Source organism: Balaenoptera borealis, assembly GCF_965194805.1.
Source record: "Balaenoptera borealis genome assembly, chromosome: 7".
NCBI lineage: Eukaryota > Metazoa > Chordata > Mammalia > Artiodactyla > Balaenopteridae > Balaenoptera > Balaenoptera borealis.
The window spans coordinates 57619124-57628661 of record NC_138864.1 but is presented as its reverse complement, the minus strand read 5'-3'; the positions used below and the strand labels follow the sequence as shown (position 1 = coordinate 57628661).

Genomic DNA, 9538 nt, shown 5'->3' with positions numbered 1-9538 from the left:
TTTTGTGTTTCCATACAAATTGTGAAATTTTTTGTTCTAGTTCTGTGAAAAATGCCAGTGGTAGTTTGATAGGGATTGCATTGAATCTGTAGATTGCTTTGGGTAGTATAGTCATTTTCACAATGTTGATTCTTCCAATCCAGGAACATGGTATATCTTTCCATCTATTTGTATCATCTTTAATTTCTTTCATCAGTGTCTTATAATTTTCTGCATACAGGTCTTTTGTCTCCTTAGGTAGGTTTATTCCTAGATATTTTATTCTTTTTGTTGCAATGGTAAACGGGAGTGTTTTCTTAATTTCACTTTCAGATTTTTCATCATTAGTGTATAGAAATGCAAGAGATTTCTGTGCATTAATTTTGTATCCTGCTACTTTGCCAAATTCATTGATTAGCTCTAGGAGTTTTCTGGTAGCATCTTTAGGATTCTCTATGTATAGTATCATGTCATCTGCAAACAGTGACAGCTTTACTTCTTCTTTTCCGATTTGGATTCCTTTTATTTCTTTGTCTTCTCTGATTGCTGTGGCTAACACTTCCAAAACTATGTTGAATAATAGTGGTGAGAGTGGGCAACCTTGTCTTGTTCCTGATCTCAGTGGAAATGGTTTCAGTTTTTCACCATTGAGGACAGTGTTGGCTGTGGGTTTGTCATATATGGTCTTTATTATGTTGAGGAAAGTTCCCTCTATGCCTACTTTCTGCAGGGCTTTTATCATAAATGGGTGTTGAATTTTGTCGAAAGCTTTCTCTGCATCTATTGAGATGATCATATGGTTTTTCTCCTTCAATTTGTTAATATGGTGTATCACATTGATTGATTTGCGTATATTGAAGAATCCTTGCATTCCTGGGATAAACCCCACTTGATCATGGTGTATGAGGTTATTTTTAATGAGTGGTTTTTGTTTTGATTTGTTAGAAATTACAGAATGTTCTAATACCCCATCTGGATTGATACAGTGTAGACAGGGACAGAGAACTCAGAATGTTCAGATAATGCCAAACTGAGTTCATTTAGTGGAAGCAGCTACTCAGATAGGCCAGAGGTTTGGGAAGGTATTACTCATCTAGAGGACATGGAATGAGTGAGTGTGTTCAGATAATGTAGTTGAGATCTTAAGATGTAAGTGGATGCCAGTTGACATCTGGCCTACATGTGTTACACAACTGATGCTCATCAACAAGCTATTATTGAACATTACTGTGAATGGCTGTCTAGGTGTTAATGCATCCTGGGTATTGAGACTGAGGTAGCATTTTCCCCCCAACTTTCTGTAAAACTGATCATATTTGAATGGAATTGTCTTTATTTTGATTGTTACTATATTTCTTCAAAACTGTTTCTTTAATCATAAAAATGAAATCTTGATATACATTATTTTTTCTTACTCTCCATATAAAGTTTAGTACTTGAATACATAATGTATGTCATAGCTGTAAATATTCAAATCTTATTTGCCAGTTTTATTTAAAAATTACTTTTAAACTTTAAGAAAAGTGTGCCATAAGACAGCTATTTCTACAAAACTTATCCCATCATCTTTAGGAAATAAAAATCTGAAAGTATCACTCTAGTATATAACTGCCTCCATAAAAAGTAGCAAATATAAAGCTGAAAAATATAAGGATCCTCCTCAGATGCATAAAGATTCTATAAATAAAGTACTGAAGTCATTTATAAATGCTTTTATAATAAATGTCAGTAAAATAGACCCCACACTACATCATTTCTGATGAAACATTAACCATGAATGTACCTGAATGTACATAATTAGACAGTAACTCTGAATGGTGTTGATGGTTCATGGATGAAGCACTGGAGAGATTCATGTGGCAAAGACATTTTATTTCTACATCAGCTAATCTTGACTTTACTGAACAGGCTCCAATTCTTTATCTCTGAAATATAGAAGTGCCTGTGGCACCTGTTATTTTATAGGGTGCTTATATGGGCTTCTGGCTTTTTCCTCAATTACATTTACATTTAGAATTATGTGTGGCCTATGTGTAACTTCACACCATGAGTTTTAAAGTTTTATCTAATTTAATAATCACTTTTTGTACTAGAAGTAATTGCCTAAGTAGTTTCCTTAATTAAATTTTCTTATTTTTGTACATAATGTATGGTGAACTCATTTATACAACCATCACATTTGATTTATGTGCTCTAATTTATCTATAATTTTATTTTCTGGCTGAGGAACTGTTGCTTTTTAAAACTGTTCCATTTTCTTTTCTTCTATCAACAAGGCTAGCTCTTGGCATTATTTGGGATTTTCCACAGGGACAATGTTTTATTCACTTCCCAAGACTTTTTTAAAACATTGGGGGAAGGAGACAAACAAAACTTTGAAGTTAGCACATTGAAGTGAGCTATGGATACTTTGGGTGGACAGCAAGTCTCTACTACACCAGCCTCTAAATCCACACGATTCAAATTTGTAACTCAGAAGAATATACTTTAGTTTCATCGAATTTTAGGAATTGTTTTTAAGATTTCTTACTAATAGTTTAAATTGAAAATATCAATTACTCAAATGCCATGAGCGTGCTATAAAGTTAAGACCCATATCAAGGGATTTGATAATCACTGGGAGTAATAAATAACAGTTTTGGAGCCGTTGTCAATAGTCGATATTTAAGGTCTGTCCTAATTGAGAAGTTGTTCCCTTTTCTCTCATTTAAAGAGGAAGGAAAAAAATGCTTGTGCCCTCTAATTTCATCCAAAACCTTGGAAGAGACACTCTGTCCACTTCTAAAATCTGGTTCTGGGAGTAAAAATGAAAGTATTTTAAAATTCACGCTACACTAATTATAGGTGCAACTTTGAAATTTCTGCTTCTCTTAGATTTGACAAATGTTACTTAGTGTTTTCATAATGACATAACAGTTTTGTGTAGCACACAATCAAAATGTCATTATAGCATATTACCCAACCACTGAACATGCTATTCTTTGCCAGAGAATCTTTTCTTAGTACATGTGTTTCAAAAGCACTTACTCTGTAAATGAAAGATTAAGGCTTAGCTGACCTACATTGAGCTGTGGGGATTTAAAATCCAGGGATCAATCATCTTGGGTCTACCTCAGTTCAGTTATTTTTTGGATGACTCAGTGGATTCATTCCAGTTTTCTGGACAAAGAAAATCTTTCATGCTTGCTTAAAAAACAAAACAAAACAAAAAAACTCCAAATGAAAACAAAAAAAAATGGTGAAATAAGCAAGCATGATTAGATGATCCTCTTTTGAACAGGATACTGCAAGTAGCTTTTATTTTATATTCTGTTGAAAGAAATTGGAAATTCTGTTGCTGTCTCTTTAGTCTCACTGGTGATTGACAGAGAAGTCCCAAGCAGATGTATAGTTTTATTTGGAAATAAACCTGTTTTCACAAAAGCATCTTCTTTCAAGCTATGGCTTGCGTTTCATGGCATTCAACTTGTCTTTCTCCCAGGCCCTGAGATGAATGGAAAACTATTTTATCCCTAATTTATGAAGAACCAACAGCAGAGAGACACAACATAGAGCCATTGCATGTTTATTTAAGTCCTATAATTAATGAAATAACAAATATGAAACCTTTGAAGAGTCCCCAGTAGTTATGGAATATTTCAAATGTAATTCTACATGGAGGAGTCCTTTTGTAAAAGTCTGCATGATGTCCAATTCTGCTTGCTTTTTACGAAAAGAAAATTATTGAAAATATCTTTGGAATTTTAAATTTTCATTGGAAATGAAAAATGCGATTGAACTTAAGAACACTTTTGACTCCAAAAGAAAACTAATTTTATGTAGCAATTTGATTACATATTAAGACATGATGAAAATATACAATGACAACAACCTTCAAAATACACTTATTTTTCTAGCAAATTTTATTTGAAAATTCATTGTGTATTAAAGGAACTTAAAATAGAAATAAAGTAATTAAAATTTAAGGTTAAACTTTTGACAAACTTTCAGTAACCTTCATAGAAAAAGAAACAGTGTAGACTTCCTTTTTTCACTGTGATGGAATAATAGTGAAACCAGATTTACTGCCTCACATTAAACAACTAGAAAACCAGACAAGATATTTGTGAAACACCAGATTTCAGGCAATGGCCAAAAGGTAACACAGAACATTTATCCATGAGAGAAGGAAAACAAAGTATGTGATTCCTACAACTGCCCCAGCTCGTGGCCTGGAGTTTCCAAGAGGTGGTGTAGTTAAGAGAAACCTCAGCAATGCTCAGAGGCCTTGTGAAGTTGAGAAGACAGAGTTTGAGGAGACCAAGTCACCTAGATTTGAGAGCAATTCCGGATATGAGGGCACAGCACGGACCTGGAGCTCTAAATATCTGCAAGGGATCCACTTGAGGCTCTAGCTGAGTACTGCTCTGTACATAGATGTAAGGAAAGTATATGAAACTAAGAAATGAACCAACACAAAAGAGTAGGTAGAGCAATTTCTGGAGCTCACATGAGGCTGGGTATAATCCACGTTGGCACCAGCCAAAGTGGAAACATCTAATGTATAGGGCATTGAGTAGAATCCTCAAAAATATATTGCCTTAGTGCTGGAACAAAATTATACTCAATAAAAGGCTTTACTGTACTTGTTCTTAAAAAAAGATGAAAAGCAAGCCTCAAAAGATAGAATTCTATTGAAGTTAGCTGCATCCCCAAATAAAGCCACATAATATTTAAAGGAATACAACAAAATCCCAATAAATAAAATCCGTAATTCCTGGAACCCAATAAAAAAATTGGTATGCAAATAAACTGGGAAATATGGTCCATAAGAATTAGAAGAGTTGATCAATAGAAATAGACCCAGAAATGACCCACATGACAGAAATTGCAGAAAAGGATGTAAAAACAGCTATTATATATTCCATACGTTCAAGAAGATGAAGGAAAAATAAACATTAAGAAGCAAGGAACAGAGATATGAAAAAGACTGAAATGAATTTCTAGAGATGAAGACTATATTTGAAGTGAAAAATACCCTCAAATGCCTTAATGAATAACTGGTTCAACATTGCAGAAAAGTCCTTTCAAATTGAAGACATAGCAATGGAAAATGTACAAAATAAATCACAAGAAGAAAAAACCTGGAAAAAAATAGTACAAATTGACTTGTGGGGCAGTATTAAAATGTTATAACACATGTGTTATTAAAGGCCCAGAAGGAAGTAGTAGGGAACATAAATGATAATGGAATAAATAATGGCCAAAAATTTTCCAAACTTGTTGAAAACTATAAAACCACAGAGCTAAAAAGCTCAATGAACTCCAAGAAGAAAACATATGAAGAAAATCACACCAAATCATATTATAAACAAATATCTAAAAAGCAGTGATAAAGAGACAAATTTATGAATAGGCAGAAGAAAAAAAGGTATTATACACATGAAACAAATATAAATATGACATGGCAAAGAAGCTTTTGGAAAAAATACCGGACTCTGAGGCACTCCCATGTTGCCTTCGATATAACAGCCATGCAGCTGACAGGGTCTTGGTGCTCCAGCCGGTGTCAGGCCTGTGCCTCTGAGGTGGGAGAGCCGAGTTCAGGACATTGGTCTACCAGAGGCCTCCTGGCTCCATGTAATATCAAACGGCGAAAGCTCTCCCAGAGATTTCCAACTCAACGTGAAGACCCAGCTCCACTCAACAACCAGCAAGCTACAGTGCTGGACAAACAATGCCAAACAACTAGCGAGACAGGAACACAACCCCACACATTAGCAGAGAGGCTGCCTAAAATCATAATAAGGCCACAGACACCCCACAACACACCACCAGACGCGGTCCTGCCCACCGGACAGACAAGATCCAGCCTCATCCACCAGAACACAGACACTAGTCCGCTTCACCAGGAAGCCTACACAACCCACTGAACCAACCTTAGCCACTGGGGGCAGACACCAAAAACAACGGGACTACGAACCTGCAGGCTGCAAAAAGGAGACCCCAAACATAGTAAGTTAAGCAAAATGAGATGACAGAAAAACACAGCAGATGAAGGAGCAAGGTAAAAACCCACCACACCAAACAAATGAAGAGGATATAAGCAGTCTACCTAAAAAAGAATTCAGAGTAATGATAGTAAAGATGATCCAAAATCTTGGAAATAGAATGGAGAAAATATAAGAAACGTTTAACAAGGACCTAGAAGAACTAAAGAGCAAACAAACAATGATGAGCAACACAATAAATGAAATTAAAAATTCTCTAGGAGGAATCAATAGCAGAATAACTGTGGCAGAGGAATGGATATGTGACTGGAAGATAAAATAGTGGAAATAACTACTGCAGAGCAGAATAAAGAAAAAAGAATGAAAAGAATTGAGGACAGTCTTAGAGACCTCTGGGACAATATTAAATGCACCAATATTTGAATTATAGGAGTCCCAGAAGAAGAAGAGAAAAAGAAAGGGACTGAGAAAATATTTGAAGAGATTATAGTTGAAAACTTCCCTAATATGGGAAAGGAAATAGTTAATCAAGTCCAGGAAGCACAGAGAGTCCCATACAAGATAAATCCAAGGAGAAACACACCAAGACACATATTACTCAAACTATCAAAAATTAAATACAAAGAAAAAATATTAAAAGCAGCAAGGGAAAAAGAACAAATAACACATAAGGGAATCCCCATAAGGTTAACACCTGATCCTTCAGCAGAAACTCTGCAAGCAAGAAGGGAGAGGCAAGACATATTTAAAGTGATGAAAGGGAAAAACCTACAACCAAGACTACTCTACCCAGCAAGGATCTCATTCAGATTCGACAGAGAAATTAAAACCTTTACAGACAAGCAAAAGCTAAGAGAATTCAGCACCACCAAACCAGCTTTACAACACATGATAAAGGAACTTCTCTAGGCGGGAAACACAAGAGAAGGAAAAGACCTACAAAAACAAACCCAAAACAATTAAGAAAATGGTAACAGGAACATACATATCAATAATGACCTTAAATGTAAATGGTTTAAAAGCTCCCACCAAAAGACATAGACTGGCTGAATGGATACAAAAACAAGACCCGTATATATGCTGTCTACAAGAGACCCACTTCTGACCTAGGGACACATACAGACTGAAAATGAGGGGATGGAAAAAGATATTCCATGCAAATGGAAATCAAAAGAAAGCTGGAGTAGCAATTCTCATATTAGACAAAATAGACTTCAAAACAAAGACTATTACGAGAGTCAAAGAAGGATACTACATAATGATCAAGGGATCAATCCAAGAAGAAGATATAACAATTGTAAATATTTATGTACCCAACATAGGAGCACCTCAATACATAAGGCAAATGCTAACAGCCATAAAAGGGAAAATCGACAGTAACACAATCATAGTAGGGGACCTTAACACCCCACTTTCACCAATGGACAGATCATCCAAAATGAAAATAAATAAGGAAACACAAGCTTTAAATGATACATTAAACAAGATGGACTTAATTGATATTTATAGGACATTCCATCCAAAAACAACAGAATACACATTCTTCTCAAGTGCTCATGGAACATTCTCCCGGATAGATCATATCTTAGGTCACAAATCAAGCCTTGGCAAATTTAAGAAAATTGAAATCATATCAAGTATCTTTTCCGACCACAATCCTGTGAGACTAGATATCAATTACAGGAAAAAATCTGTAAAAAATACAAACACATGGAGGCTAAACAATACAGTACTTAATAACCAAGAGGTCACTGAAGAAATCAAAGAGGAAATCAAAAAATACCTAGAAACAAATGACAATGAAAACACGACGGCCCAAAACCTATGGGATGCAGCAAAAGCAGTTCTAAGAGGGAAGTTTATAGCAATACAAGCCTACCTCAAGAAACAAGAAACATCTCAAACAACCTAACCTAAGACCTAAAGCAATTAGAGAATGAAGAGCAGAAAAACCCCAAAGTTAGCAGAAGGATAGAAATCATGAAGATCAGATCAGAAATAAAAGAAAAAGAAATGAAGGAAACCATAGCAAAGATCAATAAAACTAAAAGCTGGTTCTTTGAGAAGATAAACAAAATTGATAAACCATTAGCCAGACTCATCAAGAAAAAAAGGGAGAAGACTCAAATCAATAGAATTAGAAATGAAAAAGGGGAAGTAACAACTGACACTGCAGGAATACAAATGATCATGAGAGATTACTGCAAGCAACTATATGCCAATGAAATGGACAACTTGGAAGAAATGGACAAATTCTTAGAAAAGCACAACCTTCCGAGACTGAACCAGGAATAAATAGAAGATATAAACAGACCAATCACAAGCACTGAAATTGAGACTGTGATTAAAAATCTACCAACAAAGAAAAGCCCAGGACCAGATGGCTTCAAAGGCAAATTCTATCAAACATTTAGAGAAGAGCTAACACCTATCCTTCTCACACTCTTCCAAAATATAGCAGAGGGGGGAACACTCCCCAACTCATTCTACAAGGCCACCGTCACCCAAATACCAAAACCAGACAAAGATGTCACAAAGAAAGAAAACTACAGGCCAATATCACTGATGAACATAGATGCAAAAATCCTCAACAAAATACTATCAAACAGAATCCAACAGCACATTAAAAGGATCATACATCATGATCAAGTGGGTTTTATCCCAGGAATGCAAAGATTCTTCAGTATATGCAAATCAATCAATGTGATAAACCATTTTAACAAATTGAAGGAGAAAAACCATATGATCATCAGAATAGATGCAGAAAAAGTTTTCGACAATATTCAACACCCATTTATGATAAAAACCCTCCAGAAAGTAGGCATAGAGGGGACTTCCCTCAACATAATAAAGGCCATATATGACAAACCCACAGCCAATGGTGAAAAACTGAAAGCATTCCCTCCAAGATCAGGAACAAGACAAGGTTGTCCACTCTCACCGATATTGTTCAACAAAGTTTTGGAAGTTTTAGCCACAGCAATCAGAGAAGAAAATGAAATAAATGGAATCCAAATCGGAAAAGAAGTAAAGCTGTCACTGTTTGCAGATGACATGATACTATATATAGAGAATCCTAAAGATACTACCAGCAAACTAGTAGAGCTAATCAATGAATTTGGTAAAGTAGCAGGATACAAAATTAATGCACAGAAATCTCTTGCATTCCTATACACTAAAGATGAAAAATCTGAAAGAGAAATTAAGGAAACACTCCCATTTGACATTGCAACAAAAACAATAAAATACCTAGGAATAAACCTACCTAAGGAGACAAAAACCTGTATGCCGAAAACTATAAGACACTGATGAAAGAAATTAAAGATGATACAAATAGAGGGAGAGATATACCGTGTTCTTGGATTGGAAGAATCTACATTGTGAAAATGACTAGCCTTCCCAAGCAATCTACAGATTCAGTGCAATCCCTATGAAATTACCACTGGCATTTTTCACAGAACTAGAACAAAAAATTTCACAGTTTGTATGGGAACACAAAAGACCCTGAATAGCCAAAGCAATCTTGAGAAAGAAAAACGGAGTTGGAGGAATCAGGCTACGTGACTTCA

The 9538-nt window shown here is 35.3% G+C and overlaps 1 long non-coding RNA gene across 1 annotated transcript in view; it reads left to right on the top strand.

Annotated features, from left to right (window-relative positions):
• Nucleotides 1-5772, top strand: part of LOC309632190 — a 34000-nt gene extending 28228 nt beyond the window's left edge. Inside the window, exon 3 of the long non-coding RNA XR_014246784.1 lies at nt 887-5772. This is a non-coding gene — a long non-coding RNA (uncharacterized lncRNA). The remainder of the gene's footprint in view (nt 1-886) is intronic.
• The last annotated feature ends 3766 nt before the right edge of the window (nt 5773-9538 follow it).